General features: G+C 43.3%; 1 protein-coding gene across 5 annotated transcripts in view; it reads right to left on the bottom strand.

The window, feature by feature from the left end:
• LRRC56 (leucine rich repeat containing 56) overlaps nt 1–18,608 on the bottom strand; it is a 78,860-nt gene extending 60,252 nt beyond the window's left edge. For 2 of the 5 annotated variants that reach the window (XM_027642315.1, XM_027642314.1), the window contains exons 1-3: nt 17,072–17,146; nt 11,177–11,289; nt 9,385–9,444 (exon numbers count right to left, since the gene is read on the bottom strand). The gene's annotated coding sequence lies outside the window, so the exon portion shown is untranslated. Of the gene's footprint in view, nt 1–9,384; nt 9,445–11,176; nt 11,290–17,071; nt 17,147–18,504 lie in introns of those variants that run through there. The other 3 variants (XM_027642318.1, XM_027642316.1, XM_027642317.1) reach the window with 2 other exon arrangements.
• Between the last annotated feature and the right edge of the window lie 258 nt (nt 18,609–18,866).

Here is an 18,866-nt window from a genome sequence, read left to right as displayed (position 1 = left end):
AGGCATCACCTGATCTTTTAGACTCATCACAATATATTTATTCAGAACATTGCTCTTACCATTCTCACTTGCACTTAGGAGAAATCCACATTTAGATATAGGATTCATAAATCAGGGATCTAGGAAAATGAGATTATACCCTCAGTGGTCCCACATCAAAAGCCTGCTTTTTCAGGAGCTTACGTTCAGGATGGTACCCAGCATTTTCTGGGAAGCAGCCCTTAGTAGAGTTTCTCTTGAGGGCAGGAAGGTAGGAGCTCTGGAGGGAACACACAGAGTCCTGCCTGCCATTTAGAAGAGGCTGGGGTTTTGCATACCCTAGTTGCATGCACTCACCCCCTCACACCTCTGGTATATACTGTACCTTTGTGAGGATGTTGGAGAGTAGCAGCTGCTGGTGGATTGCGTCAGCATTTCCTCTGCAACAACGTTAAATTTACTCTAGCATTTGGAAAACACTTAGACTACAGGCCAGGAAATGTGTTGACTCCCCTCTTGCAGGGTCCAACGGTCAATTAACATCAGAGAAAACCACGAGGGGCCTGATTTTCCAAGGTGATGAATGCACTCAGCTCCACCTGGTGTCATTGCAATCCAGCTGCCCATCTTCACAGGAAGGAAGGCAATGGGCCTTGACGTGCTCCAGGAAGGTAGTGTGATTCATTGAAAACAATACTGAATCACGCATCTGCCCCTTGAATTTTAGTCCCAGCTATGACATTTATTTTCTAGGTAACTAGCTCAAGTCACCTTGACTCGCTTTCTCAACACACTGCTTCTTGGGATACACTTCCCAAAGATTATCTACAGAGTACATGTATTGTGTATCCACACATCTGCATGGTGGTTTTCTTCTTTTCCCTGCTTTGCTGGAGATAATCTTGTTATGGCCAATGCTGCCTGAACTACTTGAAACCAATCAAAGAAATGCATCTTTCCATCACTGAGCAAGAGAAAAACGTGGCACAATTTCAGGGTAGATACAGAAGCTTTATGTCTGTCCTGTTCAGAGTTACTGTAATTGTGCTGGCATGATTCCCAGAGCTGAGCTAAGGTCAGTGAGAAACCTGTAAATTAATTACTGTGGAGCCGATGTGATCTCTATCCAGGAATCACACTGTACATTCATGAAGCTTTATAGGAAAGAAAAGTTATGTTTCAGTTTTGCCAAGAAATGTTTAAAATTTTAAAATCTTAATATTGACAATTATCACACTCTGAACCTATTTGGAGATGTTGGACCCAATTCTGGTCTCACCATCATAGGAACTCCATAAAATGGGTTAGTCTGGATTAATTATATTGGTGCTACCCAAATGAACAGGAATTGGGTAAAGCCTTCTCTGAAACCGAGCCTGGATGAGCACTCTTTCCTTTGGGTGTCTTATCTTACAAAGAAGAGATTTGTCCGTCCTTCTGGTTTTACCCAGCCACTGGCAACATCCAGTCAACCCAGTCTCTAATTAATATTATTGATTAATAGCTAATCGCTGTTGCTGCTTGCATTATTAACATTTAGGAATCCCATTGTACTACAACCCAGAAACATAGAAGCAGAAAGGACTTTCTGGTCAGAGGAAATAGTTTTCTGCTATTGCAGGTAACCACGTCAGAGTCATTTAGATATCTGTCAGTGTCTTCTTCCCTATTCTGAAAGACTGGTCCAAAGCCTCTCTCTGAAGACTACAGGCCTTCTAATTTATAGGCTAAAGTTATTTATTGCCAAACTATACCTACTCATTCTCCTGCCATATTATTGTTCACCTTAAAATAACCGTTCCTCTCTGATGTTTGCACTCCTGATATATTTATAGGGCCCACTGTCATCTCCTCTCAACACTTCTTTTGGCGAGTCATACAAACCAAGCTCAAAATTTCTTGTCATTAAAGAAGGCTCAGGTTTTTTTGGTATATCCTGGGGTCACATTATCAAGTTCATATCAAACTGGTTGCTCATAATCACTGACTATTAAGATGGAGCTCATCTCTTTCTTTGTCCTCCCTGGTTGTAAAGGCAAATGGAATGGAAGTTCCCACTGTAGTAAAAGGTTTTGTAAGTATGTGACCCTGCACTGTGTACCGCTTCATTTTATTCAATTCCTATTACCCAATCTCCTTCTTCCTATCTTGCTTTGATAACACCCCTTAATAATTAGCAAATGTTACTAGCATGCTTCTGTCTTTTCCAAATGGTGCTAACAGAAATTAAAATGAGTATTGTCCATAAGAACCTCCACTACAAACTATCTTTTTGCCTGACAGTTGTCCTTGCAGCATGATCTCTCACCCCCATTAGCCAGCTCTTTTTGTCTTGTGAGAATCCCTTTTGCAGCGCAACTACCAAATTCATAGAATCATAGAATAGTTTGAGTTGGAAGGGACCTTTTAAAGGTTATCTAGTTCGAGTAGATAATACAGATCAAGGATATTCATTCCCATTTTATACAACAAGACAAAAATCAAAACTAATTTGAGATTAAGTGAAGAATTCATACTATGGCACTGCCACCCCCATCCAGACTGCAGCTCTGCTGGAAAATTCTCCCATGTTCTTGTATTGCACAATAAGGAGAACACCGACTACTTTGGCAGTTCTTCTCTCAGTTAAGAACCAGCAACTACCATAATATTTAAAAAAAAAAAAATCAGCTCAGGTCAGCAGAAAGAGCTTTGAAGTCTCAACTGTGGCATTAACTTCATGATTTCATGTGAGTGAAGTCACTCTGTTCAGGAGATGATGTAAGAACTGTTTCAACCACAGCAAGTGTTTAGAACTTCATCCTTAGCATCGATGAATGAGGCTGAGAGGGAATAACAACTGATCCGAAGATCCGGAGGATGACAGGAGTCTGCGAATTGAATTTATTTTGCTGTCACTGCACCTGGCATGGAAAAAAAGGGCAATGAGAGAATCCAGTTAAAAAAACATCTTCTCTGACTCAATGAATCTGGCCATTTGTTTTTGCTCCTTTTCATAAGCTTATGTGAATTCATAAACTGCAATCAGAAAGGAAATCTTCATCAGGCAACATATGGCATTTTGTACAAAGCTGTATCTTTCCAAGCTGAACTAGACCTGTAAAAACTTTTGCTAGCAGATTTTATAGAGTATTTTAACTGACACTGAAAGAGGGGTGATCACAGTTTTACTTTGCCCTTGCTTCTATGAACAAGTAAACCAAACTGCTGAAGTCACCAAAGTCACACAGAAACCATGTGTGACATCTGGAGGTCTGACCATGCACTTCAGGGGTCCTGAGCTAGGTGCTGAGTGACAGATCCTGTCTCCTCTCACTGTTGCGTGCTCACTCAAGGAAAATGAACACCTTTCTTGGCTTGGTAGATTTTTGGGGTACTAAAAAGCAATAAAACCAGCAAATGGCACCTTCTCATGGTGAAGAGTCTCTTAGAGAAAAGGTAAGCTTAAGACAGGCTTCAGTTGTGTTGGGATATCTCATTAGCTTAAGCCCTAATTCAGCTCTGCTGGGAGGGAAGAACTCTGATGGAATTCCGCTTACTTTCAAGCAATAGCAGGTACAGATGACACATCAGGGAGCTCTTTCCTTCCTCTGTACTATTGCTTTAGAAAAGCAGGCTTTGGTTCACGACCAAGTGATTCTACTCAGAAGTAGCTGCATTACTGTGCAGTCAAGATGATTGATTGGGATGAAAGACATGAGGTAGTAAAGGTGAGATAGGGCACTATATTAATATTTGAGCCACTGAACCAGAATTTCCTAAGTCCATAAGGGCTTATTTCCTAATTCTGTCTTAATTTTAATGAAAAGTTGTAAATGAATAAATAAATAAATAAATGTAAGACTTTTCTCCCTTCCCATTTTTACAGGAAAAAGGAAACAAAAGCTTTCTTGCCTGAAAAAAAAATATTGAGAGCCAGAAAAATATGTTTACACTCCCTTTTTTTTATCATTCCTGACTCGAGATTAATCAATGGTAACTCAAAATGCCTGTGTATAAATTATTACTGTTTTGTGTCTCTGTTCAAGGCCCTCTGTCTTTCTCAGTTTCTTTTGGGTCAAACTATTTCCTGGTTTTGGAAAGCTCAAGGATGCCATCTGCACACATCTGCTTTTCCAGGGTATGGTATCCTGTCCTACTGTATGGGACAAGTCCAAAGTTGCTCTACAGCTGCCAGATGGTAATTTTTACTAAAGAATCGGTATGTACAAAACCTGACATTGTTACAACCATCGTACTACTACAGGGGTTTAATTCAGTCTAGGGACATTACAGTGCTTGGTGTGGTAGAAATCCTCTGTAGGAGAATGTCTTGCTGAGAGGTCTTAAAAATGGCAGGATTAAAAGAAAAATATAAAAGGAAGAGCGTTGGCTATGGGACTAGTGCCCCTGGGACACAGAAGATCTCTTGATGATGCTATTTATAATCCACACCTGGTCCACATTGTTGGTGGTCCTTGCATTTCTTCTGGGATGAATTCCACAGGCAATGATTGAGTTACAGGTTTGTTTTTGACAACAAACTAAGAGGAAAATAAATTGATGTTACAAAGGAATTAAGGTTCAATGACCTTGTCCACAGTTTTTCAGGAGCATCACTTGTTCTTTACATCACTTGTTGCAGTGTAAAGGAACCTGTGGCCCCACTATGTTTTTTAGGTCTGTTTTTCCAAACAAGCTTTTAAATTCATCCAGCTGTTAAATTCATCTAGTTGTCTTCAGACAGGGGAACCAACAGCTTTTCAATGTGTATTTGCTTTTTTGCCAATGTAAAGCCACGACAAAATGTTTCCAAATCAGAAAGGGATCTATTTATTTTCCCTTCCCATCAGTGTAAGTGGCAAGATATGGTGTGAAGCAGTGGAGAAATTGGAGATTTAAAAAAATTAATCAGGTCAAAGCACCAGTTTGCATGCTATTACACCACTAGTTTGCATACACTTTGCACAGTTCAAAGCTTACTCTGAATGCAACTCATGTACACCAAGGCTTTCAGCCATCACAGCAACAGCACTGCTGTGAGCCACGCTACAGACAACAGCTCTGGCAAAAGTCCTTCACAAATCCCTGTCCAACAAGAGAGGAATAAGGTGGCTGGAGTGCAGTCTGCAGTGGTGGAGGGAGGAGATCAGCAGGTAGATAAGAGGTCAGGCAGTTCTGAAGACTGGAACAAACACTGCAAACCCACTGCATCCCTGTGCACAGCCATGTAATCCTAGGGCCAGTATTAGTAGCTTAGAAGACATGGCTCTCTGTCTTAACATGCTAAGAGCCAAAGTGCTCCTTATGCCTTAAGTGCCTTATGCACTCCCAACGCTCCCAGGGGTGTTTCAGCTCCATGGTCTACTAGGTGATTTGTGCTCGCTTCTGGCTCAGCATCAGTGAACGAACTGAGAAAAGGCAAAAATGGTCCTATCTGCTCTGACAAAGGAACCCTTGACCCTACACATCTGCTTCTGCTGCAGGCAGTGTGGAGTTGAGTTCCGCAAATACTATACAGGAATGAAAAGTGATGCAACACACCACCGTACTGTACTGAATTTTCCTTAAAATGTAAGGGGCTCATGTAAGGGGCTATTCCATGAATAGCTTCTTCAGACAGCTAGGGATTCATCTGTATTTGGGTCATTGTTGTGTGTAACTTCCTCTAGACTACTGGAAGGAATCCTATCCTCACAGAGAGGGGAGTAAGTTTTGCTCAAATGACAGGAGAGACCCGATTTCTTAATATTCTCTTTACAATCCTGGCTCTGAATTTGCATAATGCATGCTTAGAAAAAGGACTATGTACTTACATTCCAGCAGCTAAGTTAGGTTAGTGATAAGAAGAGATGGATTATTGGTATGTTTCTGTACATTTTATGCACTGTCTAGAAGTTTCAGTAAAATTCAGCTCTACTACCTAACTCAGCATGCTGGCTGAGACCCAGACAGATGCTCAGGTAGTGTTCACAAGTATTAAAAACTATAAAACACATCCCAGGGCACACAAATCTCACACCTACCTCAAATGCCTTGCTTGACAGTTTGTTTTCAAGGCTGGATCTGTCAGCAGCCCCACTGGCCGGTGATGGTACATGGCAGCAAACATGGCATGTTGTTTTCTACCAGGGACTCCAGCTGTGCTTGTAGGCCAGCCCTTTGGCCATGAAAACCCACACTATATCACTGTATGCTTGCACCTTTGTCTCAGCACTCCATCCTCTTTTCTTGTAACATCTTAGAAGAGACCCTGGGGTAAACCCTTATAGTGGCTTAATAGAAACTCCTAGTGCCAGAGCTGCATGGTGTGCATTTGGCTGAGCAAATCCCTTCAGCAGAAGACAGAAATTCAGAATAGGAATCCTCCTATGACCACAAACTACTGTTATGTGTAGGAGTCATGATGCTCCTGTAGAACTGTGACTCACCTTCGTCCACTACCTATAGTCTGAGCAGACCTTTCATTCCCAGACTCGCCTACCATTGTTAGCAATGGAAATAGATCTTTGACAATCTCTGTTTCAATTTGGATCTGAACTTTTGGAAAACATAAAGGTGGCAAAACCAGTGCTGGATTTGCACCTGGGTCTTTCTAATATGATGGGTTGCAGAGGCTTGATCAATTCAAAAATATTGCTTCGGTGAGATGAGCAGAAGTTCATCCATTGCGCTGGCATTAAAATGACTCAATTCTGCACAGTGTTTGGCTCCTGCTATTTTGTAGCAGAGGCCAATGTAGATGCTTATGTCTAAAATACTACCAAGCAGTGTGACAAAGTGTGTTTCCCCCACAACCACTCCTGACATATCACCACTGTCGGAACCTGTCTTCCTTGGATACACACAAGCCTCCCCTGTCCTGCACTGATCACTCCCTATGCCATGCTGGGGATATGCTAACACAGGGACATTCATTAAAGACCATTCCCAGTAATCTTGGGTACCAAACACAGGCAGCTAAGTTATCAGTTGATTACTCCCTGCAGTAACAAATCAGGTTACAAGTTAAGCTGGTGTTAAAAATACATTTCCTTCCCATCCTCCTTAGAAGTCGGTGGAAACACAAGTGTCTAGCACTCAACTGTATATTCACTGTTTACTGGTTAACTCTTGTTCTGTGGAAGGCAGATTTTCCAGGTGTAGTTCACAACTTCCTTTTCTAGAGAACTGAACAGCGAGCAGCTGCCTACAGCTGTTTGCATAGGTCACTTCTTTCTTCCTTGACATACTTGCCTCACAACACAGGAGCAAGACACACAGCCCTTGGCAACCTGGAGAGTGAAATACAGAGATCTGGGTGCAGGTGGGCGGGTGGGGAAATAAATAAATAAATAACCAAACCATGAGTGTGATCTCAAACCTGTTGAAGTTCAAGGAAGGGATTTCAAACCATATCCGCTAGGTAGCCTACAAAGAGGTGCCAAACTAACTCTAAGCTATTGGGCTTTCCGAAACCTCTGCAAAGACCATGCTTATAAAACAGTGTTGTGTTGACAACAACTGTTGTGATAACACCTGGTCAGTGACCATTAAAATACAATCCTTGTTCCAGCAGCATGCTTGGCTGCAGCAAGAGTTCAGTGAAACTGTTGCCTGCTGCATGCGATGAGTACAAGATCTTGAAACACGGAACAAACCCTGTTTGTTCCACAGTCAACATCCCAGCAAGGGCAGTTCCCACATCACTACCATACCAGGTACCTTCTTGTTTGTGATCGCACGCTTGAATTGCTTCCTCATTGTTTATACAACAGCTATCTAGGAAATATGTTCAGGGAGTGTCCTAGCACCCTAAGCACAACTTTCTGATATGCCCACTTTTAACCAAGATGTTAGACAAACAACTGCTGAGGAACACAGGTCCCTGTGACCACCCTACCCTGCTGCTAAGTCTGGAAGCCTTCCTGCTGTGTGGCATGGTGCATGGCCAACTCCCAGGTGCATGGCCAACTCCCAGATGCATGGCCAACTCCCAGGTACATGGGAACCAGGGCTGCTTGTTCTGAAGGCACACTCCTCATCAATGGAATGGACAGGACCAGGGAGAAGAACTGACAGGAGACTTGGGGGCTCTGATAGCTGATCAAGATAGCCAGGTACTAGGACTAATGACAAAGCTCTGCCTGGATGGAGAGAGAAAGGAGAGAACATAAATTAAAAGCAGGAATTAGGCTGAGGAATATTTCAACTATGATCCCTGAAATGCCACAGGTAAGGAAAGATCTTAGAGTAGGAAATGTCTTGAACACAGCAATACCTGAGTACCTTTCATCCAGCAATTTCGTAAAACTGTTTATGAAGGAACATTACATCATCTTCTCTGCTGCAGCATAATATCTGCTTAAGCCTGACATTTTAAAATACCTCTGCCACATAGAGATGGGCAGGTGACTCAGTACAAACATGCAGACCTCAGCTTGACTCTTTCATAGGTGCTGTCATATCACAGTATGGCTTCTGAAATCAACAGCTATTATATGCTTCTGGAAAAAAGCATGCCAGCCAGAGGGCAAATCTGCCTGCATAGTCACTGCACCTGGCATTACAGCTTATGTTACCATCCAGACTATCTATAGGTACCAACCATCTACGAATGGAGCAGCCCAGGGGCCTGGAACATCCCTGAGGAACTGTGGGCTCAGGATGGGATGTGCTGCTTGCTGCTGTACCAAAGCCAGCTGAATGACGTCTCAGAACAAGGTGCAGTTTTTGTGTCAACAATGGGATCATTAATATGAGCGTCTGCAGGCTTCAGATCAAATCCCTTTCTTAGAACAATGCAAAGGGAGTAAGGAGGTATTTTTTGTTGAGTCTAAAGCTGAGCTCCCCTGCTCTGGACTGCAGCAAACAGACAGGGGTAAGTACGTGCGGACAGAAAGGTCTTTGCTCTCTAAGCCTGCCTGGCTCCTTGCCCAAGCTTCAAATGCAGCCTGTGAGGGTTTGACTCAAGACAATTTGATGGATACTGTGTGGGTGCTGAAGGCAAGAGAAGCCAAGAAAATGAAATATCTGTCTGTCAGTTGTTCTATTTCCTCAGATACTTAATGCAAGCCCTTCACTTCTGGAAATAAACTCTGCATGCTGCTATAGAGAGGGTGTGGATTTTAAGTGTGATACTGAGAAAAGGGTGCAACACGTAAACCAAAACTGAAGAGTTTTTCATCTACAGATCCCGTTCCATTCATTACATGTGGTAATAACATCCATGTGATAAACTAATTTTTTCTGCAAACAGAAAATAGTAATCCCCATTAATCCCATTCTTTGACCTCCTCTGCAATATGCCTGAGCCTTTACTACTTGCACTGCTTTTACCTTTACCGAGTGCCTTAAGCCCTCTGAATTTTGATCATCGATTGCCTACAACTGCAGTGATTAAACTAAAGCCTGAGCCATCCCCATTACCAAACGCTCACCACTCACCTTTTCTGCAAATCAGATTTCAACAGCATTCCTCTCCTATTCTCCCTTGTCTGGCTCTGACTGAAAAAAATATGCAGGATCATTTCCCAGGGTTAATTTTTAATCGTGTCCTCACTACTGCAGCGAATGAAGTAATTTATTATCCAGCAGGCAGCATGCTAACATACTAGGAAATAACAAATGCTAAAGGAGGTGACTCAGGCATAAGCAATCAGGTGGAGCTTTACATTCCCACCTGCTGGATGGCTCAGCACAAAGAGCCAAGCATGGCGTTTTAGTTTACTCTACTTGCGTCTCCATCCAGGGGACACCTGGACTCAAGCCACACGGCCAGTGAGGTTTATTTGCTTCATAGTCATGTGCAAAGCATGTACATAAACAGAGGCTGTACAGCCAGCCCTCCCTCTGCCTGGGCACTCTTTTCCTGTAATGAAGGAGGTTAGTATTCCTCCTAGGCAGTTATCCTTGCTACAGGAATGTGTCAGCCCAGGCAGTTTGGCCCTAAATAACGTTTTGTGATCTCAGGCAGACTGAAGCACAGTCTACCCACCTGTAAAACAGGTTTAATGGTAGTTGGCTTTTTTCTAGAAAAGCTGGGAGGATTACTTCATGTCTGAGATCTCTAGATGAGAACTGCTTAGTGGCAGAGAGCTTTTTAAAATAACAGCTCAAAATTAGGTCCAGAGCAGTTTGGCAGCCCTGTGAGCAGGTAGAAATGACTACAGAAGCTGCACTGTTCTCATCTCATTACCCAAGAATCTCAGAAAGGCTGGGATGCAGATGATTCACAAACCAGAAAGTGCTTTCAAATTACTTATTAAGTAGGATTCATGTTGCTTTTACTGCTCTGGGACGTACAAGGTTGGGCTGCAGAACCTCTTTTGCCATCTCTTCAGAGTGAAATGTGATGGTAATGTAGAGTTCACTCACCCATGTATCTATCACAGTTGTATTTTTGCCTCTCAGAGTAGCCCAAAGACCACTGAAGAAGTACATGAATCTTCGCTGTATCTGCAGTAAGCTTTGGATCAGATCTTAGTAAGCCAACAAGAACATGTGGCTAAACATGCTATAGCAAGTTCACCAGCATGTGCTGATCTCTGCAGGAGTGCTGGTCTAAGCGGGCTCCTGAAAACCAGGAAGATCTTGACTAAGGAGGCAGTAGCTTCTTGCTTAGTCCTCACTGGAGCACACCAGTGCCGCTTAAATGGGGGAAGAGAGCAGCTCTGAACCCATTCCCTCCCCAGTGCACTATTCCAGAGAACGTAGAGAGAGGGTACTGTTTTACTCCTAATTCACTTTGTGATCATGTTAAGTCCCCCAAATCCCACTGCCAGTAAGCTCCAATGATTAAACAGCTCACTGAAGGGAAACTATAGCTAACACCTTCTATCCCTATCAAAGCGTATTGCTAATGAGGACTGGGAAATCGCTCAGTGCTAATACAACATCTGTAGATTAACATAAGCTTACTCATGTTTTTACAGTTAATGGCTGAAATTCCATCAATCTCTTGGATTCATGTAGCATTTAGGATCAGTGTTTTGGTACATTAGCCTCAGTATTTCCCCAACTGAAGTCCGCTGACTGGAAGTGGAAAAGGCAAAGTCATGAGTCTGAAGCCAGGGAAGAAATTTGCAACATGTTGCTTTGGGCATCTCAGCTTAGGAATCTTGCAGGACCTCTGACTTCTGAAAGCCCTCAGAGAGTATCTGAGTGATTTGAACACACACACACACACACACATAGACACTCCCATCACTGCTCAGCTCGCGAACACATGACAAGTTACCTCAAAAAATGCAGTGGCCCACACCAGTCCTTCACAATGCAAGTGACTGCAGGTCCTCTTCTGCCTTTCACCTTCCCTGATGGAGAAGCACCAGAAGAAAGGGGATGACCGAACTGCTGACAAAAAAAAAAAAAAAAGATGCTGTGGCTTCATTGTGGGAAAGTGCTTTAATAAGGAAGAGGGTAGTTACCAGCAAAAAGAGAATCTGTGCGAAATAGGTGTAGAAATACTCTAGAGAGATCAACTATGTCACCTCACTGACTGAAGGGACAATTTCTAACCCTATGCTGCTCTTGAAGGCATTTGTGTGGGAGGACTATGCTCTCACTTTTACTAGGGGTCTTTCACTATTCCAGACCAGACAGTGACACAGGAGCATAGCCTTACTGCTAAGGAGACCTTCCAATATCTCGCATGAATCTCACTTGATGTGGGAATACCACTAACATCATAAGCTCACAGGGAGCTGTGTAACTCAGGATCTCTAGCTCTGATGACTGTCTGAGCTGTATTGAAGCAGCTGTACTGAAGGAGAGTCTACCTTTGCTATAAATAACATGAAGGCTGAGGTCACCAATGGACTTTGTTACTGCAGCAGTGCATATTTGAGGTAGTCACAGAAAGGGACAAAGGAGGAGCTGAAAACACTCCCCAGAAGCATCAGAAAGAGGCTGCCACAGAGGAAAACAGATGTTTGTAATGGAAAGGGAACAGATAAGCTGGCTTTACTAAGGTATACAGGAGTAGAGTGTACACTGGAGTGTCAAGAGCACCAAGAAGCAGAGAGATGCTGAGAATGCTGCATTTCATTCTCCTCTCCAGTCAACTAGGTAGCTGTATTCTATGTGAGTACTGCTTTGTATCAGCTTTACTTGGACACATAGGTAGGAACCAAGGTGCAGGGCAGCTCCTCACAGAATTAAAATCAGAATTTAGGGAAGGACTTGATAGAAGAGAAGAAAAAGCTCAGCAGCATGAGTTTGATGATGAGACGGAGGGCTGCATGGCAGAGACAGCGTGCAGCCAGTACATTAAAAAGCAATCAAAGGAAAAGGAACCAGTAGTTTAACTGGATAAAGACAAATGTCTTTAATTCTATCTGGTTCTACCATGTGTGCATGCCTGAATCATGCTGCGTAACACTGCTTTGAAATTTCTGCAAGAAACAGATGTAGTTAGCAATTGTTCTTTGATGCTGAGGGGAAGAAAATCAGCATTAGCTCATGAAGAAGTAAGAAGACTATTTAAAAAAAAGACTATGAATAATCTTAGTATCTTCTCCAGGAGAACATGTGGGATAGTCTGAGATTTCAGTAAAAACTCATCTGGTACAGAGAGGCCTTGAACTACAAGATAAATCTGTTGTGCATCAGTGAACGCAGAAATGACACAGAGACATCCCTTAGCAACTCATCCCACTTCCACTCTGGAAATCTGGCTCCTGCCAGCAAAAGTGACAGATGACCCAGAACATGGCAAGTGATCCCAACTGTCCCATAAAAAAACCTGATAGCATGTAAGTTGCAAAGTGTTCAAACTTTCTGTAGAGTTTGAAAAAGAAATCACATGGGGATTAAATATTGCAAGGGATTCTTAACAACAAATAAGGCTTTCAAATTCCAAAGATCTGAGTTACTGCTGTCTGAAGACAAAGGCAAAACCCCTCTCTCAGAGTGCAGTGATCTGAAGATCACACCAAGGGAACGACTGACTGACGTTCCATTCAAGCTGACAGCTAACAAAAGCTCCTTTACATATGCCAGCAAACCATTGCCAGAAAAATCAGTTTGGTTCCCAACATACATATTCCTGCATTACGAGGCCTCCTACCCTATATGACCCTTGCTGATTTACAATGGCAGGCTCAGCAGAGAGTGGAAGGAGATACGGGACCTCACCAGACCTGGCAGCTCTTGGTCAGATGAGGGTATTTCATGAAAGAATCAGTGCCATTTCTAAGTATCTCAGGTTCCAGACTCACCATGTGATCAGCTATAACTCCCTGGAAAAAGCACTGAATGTCAAAAAGAACATTTGTTGGGAGCTTAAGCAAACACCCACAGGAACAAATGAGACACTGCAGAGGGCAGTGTGCTTCGGGTCAGACTGAAACCAGCAGGCAGTTGTAGAAAGAGACATTCCTTGTAAATACAGTCCTAGAGATCAAACCTGTATCTCATCTCTCCCACCTGACCACTCCTCCAGCAGAATCTGATGTCCAAACATCCCACTCAGGCGAGGGCCTCATGTTACTAACTATTGCACATCATGGCTAGGGAAAAGCCATTGTTGTCATTCCTATGGTCTCTCTACAAGGAGGCTGACTGGGAAATGGCCAGCCTTGAACTATGTCTTTTTTTGTATGTGTATTTGGGTTGTGGGGTTTTATAGAAAAAAGGAATCAGCAGCTGTCTGTATTTTTAAACTATGGAACATAGACCTCCTTCCACTTCCAAGCTCTGATTACAAAGCCTTTCTGTGATTACAGAGCATCTCCTCTCTGCAAGTTTCTATTCTCAGTTTACAACTGATCAAATCTAACTTAGTAGAACTCATTTCAGTTAACAGGAGTCTTTCCTCTCTCTAGCTTTGGTGGTGCTTAGGCCAGGCACCTGGCAAGTTCCTGCCTTGCTTATTTCAAAAAGGAATCCATAAGAAAGATCCTGTCCTGGGTCAGATAGCCCTCCAGAATTGATGATTTGCTCTATTCACCCAGAATCAACTGCAACATTTCAAATGATTTGGTTGAAAGAAGCCTGAGCACTCTTACTTAGTAGAATTTAATCCAATATTTATGCCATTATTTTGGTGATTAAAACCAAAGTGGTCCCACTCACTGCTTGGGTCATCTGAAGCAATGGGGTGTTTTTGGAGATGATATAGAGGAAGATTTTGTTGATTAATTGAGGGTTGATTAATTAATTCGGTGTTTTGTTTTGTTAATTGATTACTCCAGCAGATTTCTCCAGTTCAGTGTCTGTCTTAAAAAATCCTTTGACACGAGGACTGACTGGTCTTTTCTTTTCCTCTGTGCGGTCTCTCAGTTGTACTGCTGCTTCCAAGTCTTAGGTATCTCCAAGGGTCCGAGGCCCTTGAGATGATGGTACACACTTGCAGAATTTCACATTTGTGATCTCTTTTCTGGCTATGTCTCTCATGATACAACCTGCAGTAAGGATTAGCTCACAAACTCCCCAGTCTCTAGGAGATTGTGTTAAATTATAGTGTTAAACAGTTTAGCATGGTTTCTTTGAGATGACTTTCATTTGATAGTCTCATGGTTTCTTTGTGCTGCAGAAGACTCAGATTTTCCCCATAATCTTTTTATAGTCAGTCACTCACAGTATAAGAATTCATTGTCAGGAGCGAGCTCTAGCTTTGCATGTCCACATAGATTTATCTGATATATTAAGAGTTTCTCTCAAAGGCTTCTTTCCAAGTCATGCTATTGTTGGGGCTTGTAATCTAGCAGTATTTTCTCTACAACCTCACCAGGAAGCTACAAGAGGATTGTCCATGACTCAGAATAATTTTACATGCGAATTCAGCTAAGCCCCCAGGCAGCTCAGAAGGCTGGTCACTGTTTCTCAAGCCCTATAGTATATCAACAGCATAAACTTCAACTGGGAGAGAGTGTTTTTAAAATAGAACAGGGAGCATACACTTCATTCCATCACACAGTCGGAGCTGTGTTACTTATGGTTCATATCAGTAGTCTAGGGATTAAGAAACTTTCAGTTTTTCCTTCACTTTTCAAGACTGCCCCACAGAAGACATCCTTTCTAGCTCAGGAGCAAGGCAAACATTTTCTGTATACCTGAGATCCACTCTGTATCTACAAATGAGTCAATCTTCAGCCCAGGAATCCAGTACTAGTTCCACTGGATTCTGTGACTATTTGCGCATAAAAGAGTTTTCAAAATTGTCCTCCTCTGAGCCAACAAAACTCAGGTTTGATTTTCTCCCACAGTGGTAATATGAGTGTTTCCCCTCTCTGCCCTTAGCTGATTCCCTTTGCCATTTCTAAATTCACTCACTAACCCAAGTAAAATGTGTAGCAATGAGACTGCCCCTCCCAGGGGCAGCCCTGTAAAGAGCATGGGTTTGAAGACAGACTTTGCAAGCCTATTCCATCCTCTGTCCCAGGTAACTCCAAAATACTCACAGATCTGCAGAGATTTGTTCCACCTTAAAAAAAATAAAGAAAGGAGGAGGAGGGAAGAATGGAGATTGTCAGAGAATGCAAGCCAAATTAATTTCAGAATTGGTTCATCCCTTCCCAGCATCTTCAGAGTTGCATCAGCTTGCTGCGGAAATGGATTTGGCTTTGTGTTTCTGAGAATCCAGACTTGTTTCAATTCTTCTGAACACTTCTTTCTTTCCTTCTGACTGCACTTCAGTTTTGATCCAAGTATCAGATAGGCCCACGAGACAGCTCACTTGCACTGAATCTAACACAAACTTCTACTGACAGATTCTGCTACCTAGATGATACAGTGAACAAAATGGGTAAGGTCTCAACTTCTTTCCTTGTTATAGCAGCAGAGCACCTTGTGATGATAATTTTTTTTTTCTGTTTCATAAGCTGCTTGCCATGGCAAATTGCTTGGGTTACTCTGTCAGACACCAGAAGGAAACAATTTGCGTTCCCTAGAAAAATACAAATTTTAAAAGTTGATTGCATATTGGTTTGCTTCTTGCCATGACACTATTCATCCTCTAAGCTCAGGAAGAGATATGCAAGGAAAACAACCCAGTATGAGAAAAGGACTTGAAGGTTTCTTGGGTCTAATGTATCTGCAGAAGGACTAAACTAAAAACTCATGAAGAATATGGTACAATGGGAAAGCAAAACTCCCAGGGGTCTGTGCTTTCCTCAGTACGCTCTCAGAGATACTGTTAAAGAGATCAAAAGTGCAAACACTTTTCAAGAAAGTTTCAGTTACACAGAAAAAGTTGTGCATCCGGGAAAATGGACTAGGGAGAGTTTAAAAAAAAAACCAAAACCAAACCAGAAAGGATCTGCATGATTAAAAGTCAGGGGAACTGGTAAATATGGTGAAGCAACAGGATATTAAGAACAACAAAAGCAACTGGCACCATTAATCTACCCTCTGTGTCTGCTGAGAACTGATATACCCTTCAGTATATAAAAAATATATGATGCATATCTGTAGGTATTCAAGTATGTATCCTTGTGAAGCTAGAAGATTACTGTTACTTACTTTGCTGATGATTTCGATGATCACAAGAACTTTTCATGTTCTTTTTAGGTTTTTTTTTAGGGAAAAAGAAAGAATAGTTCAAGTTGGCCATTGTCTGAGTGTTTCTACTAGAAATCACTCCAAAAAAGATTATAATTTCAAATATGTCAGTGATAGCCTTGATCTGTAGCTGATGAGCAAGTTCAGTTGCTTACTAAGCTTTTGGCATAGGTCTGTAAGTCACAGAGTGGACTCCTAACCTTATGTCTTGTCTGTGATTTCCCTCTTGCAGAAGTTAGAGAGGGGGTGCAATATCAAGAAGTTATTTTTTGGGTCACAGCACCTACAAAAATCACGTTTAAAAAAGAGGGTTCTGTCTTCCAGAGGCTTTGGACAAGCCGGACACTTTTCAAGAATTAAACTCAAGTTTAGAGAAAGGAAGGAAGAATCTGCTCAGGCAGAACCATATTTTACATGCAGAATGGGCTATAACCTCAGCAAATGTAAATCTGAGCTCTGACAAAAGCAATGGAGTTACATTGCTTTGCCAAAACTGAGGATCTTGTCCCAATATTTTGCTTTTTTATCAAAAAATAGAAAGAGGAAGAAGACACCTTTAAGTTAATATCACCCTCTGTGCCTTTGCAGGTTTGCATCATCACCCCTATGCGATTGTGTGGTTATGACTCACCAATAGGTGATTATGTCTCTGCTTCCAGCAGTCTGCAAACAAGTAGTCCTCAGGTATCTTATATCCTGATGTGATCTGGCAGTGAAGAATGAGCAAGTAAGAGGCAGTTTCAGTTCCATCTTCTGGCGTTTCTTGGTTCTTGTAGGTCAACAGAGAAGCCCAAGAAGCATGAAACTGAGGTTCACCCACAAATGTGCCTATTTTATTTTACTATCTGTTTAGTTCTTGCTCTCTGAAAAGTTCTTCTGGGCCACCCAGGTACTGAAAAATATGAGCCTGCTTTCAGGGTGCTTCAAAAAGCAAGATTTGTGCATGCTCCAGTACCCTGCCTGCTCGTTAGAAACAGCTAAAACAAGACGAGACAGGTAGCACGGAGAGGCGGTGCACCGTGCGTGCATGTGTCTGCCTGTGAGGAAACCCATCGCCTTTGTGTGTGCTGCTGCTTCTGCCCTTGGCTTGGTCAGGAGAGATGCTGTGTTTCTGTGAGCTGTGGTCCTCACCTCTGTGGAGAACCGAGAGGTCGTCCAGAACCAGGAGGGCTTGTTAGAAGCAGGGAAAGAGTTTAAGGTAGGTTAAAGCTTCAGCGTTTTTGTTTGGACCTGTCTGTTTGTGTGCTGGCTTTCAGAAAGTGCTCCGGCAGGTTTGTTTGTGCTGGTGCAACACATTTACGAGACCTGAGAAAACCTGCACAACCCTCTCAACGGGTATCCCTACAACATGTTTCATCTGCTCTCTCTACAAGCTTTGCAGGGCATTTCCTTTTATTATGTGTCAAATGTAGTATCTAGAACAATAGGGTTTAGATCCATTTTCAGATTACTAGATACTTTTCTAATGGAAACAATAAATTAAGTGTGCTTGAAACATTATGTCAGAGAGAACAGTGCTTTTCCAGTACTGCATACTTTGTTTGGCATCATATTCTGCATTTAAGCTTGATCACTTCTGCATGTTGCTGGATAACAAGGTGACTGTGCAATCTACTGTCCAGTTTCCAAAGTAATAGCGGAATCATGCTGCCTTACAGTAGAAAATGTCTGGTGTACCATGACAGGAAGCACTGCATTGACAGACCTAAATTCATGGCATGAAGCTTGAGTCCACCAAGGTTTACTAGCTCTGATTCAGCAGTGCTCCTTGTGGGACCCAAACAGGATCAGACACGAGCCTTCTGCCACGCTCGGACCTTCATCTGTAACTGCAGTAATTCTGCTCAGGCAGTGCCTATCTCTGCTGCTAAGCCTAATTGGACCCCAACTGTCTTAGAGCCAATTCAGGTGTATTTTCGTTTGCGGCCTCTCCAACTTGCTCTGGAATAATTTGGAGCCACCTATTTTTCTAGGCATTTCCAGGGGCCAGATAGGAGCACCCTGTGAGCCGAGTTTAGCCCAGTGGGTATTCACCCGGGGGCCGTGACCGGCAATCAACGCTACCTTTCAGGGGTCTCCGGTCTTCCTCCCCAGAACGCCCCCGTGGGGCGCCGACAAAGGCAGCGCAGCCCCGGGTAGCCCCGTGGGGCGCGGGCGGCCGCCAGGCCTTCCCCTGACCTCGGCTGCGGGGAGCTCCCATGGAGAGGCCACCGGGGGCGGGAGGCACAGACGCGTCCCCGCGGGGCGGACGCCGCGGTCCTGGCGGCTCCCGGGGCCCGGGGGCGGCGGGGGGTCACCGCCCGGGGGTCACCCGCCGGGGCGCGGCAGCACCGCCCCCCCTTCGCCGCCGCCACCGCCCCAGGGACCGCCCCGCGGCCGGGCCGCGGCGGGCGGTGGCGGTGGGTGACTGACAGGCAGCGCGGCCC

This window comes from Corapipo altera, unplaced genomic scaffold, assembly GCF_003945725.1.
Source record: "Corapipo altera isolate COAL_440 unplaced genomic scaffold, ASM394572v1 23b, whole genome shotgun sequence".
NCBI lineage: Eukaryota > Metazoa > Chordata > Aves > Passeriformes > Pipridae > Corapipo > Corapipo altera.
The sequence above is the reverse complement of the archived record's forward strand: the minus strand, read 5'-3'. Positions and strand labels throughout refer to the sequence as shown.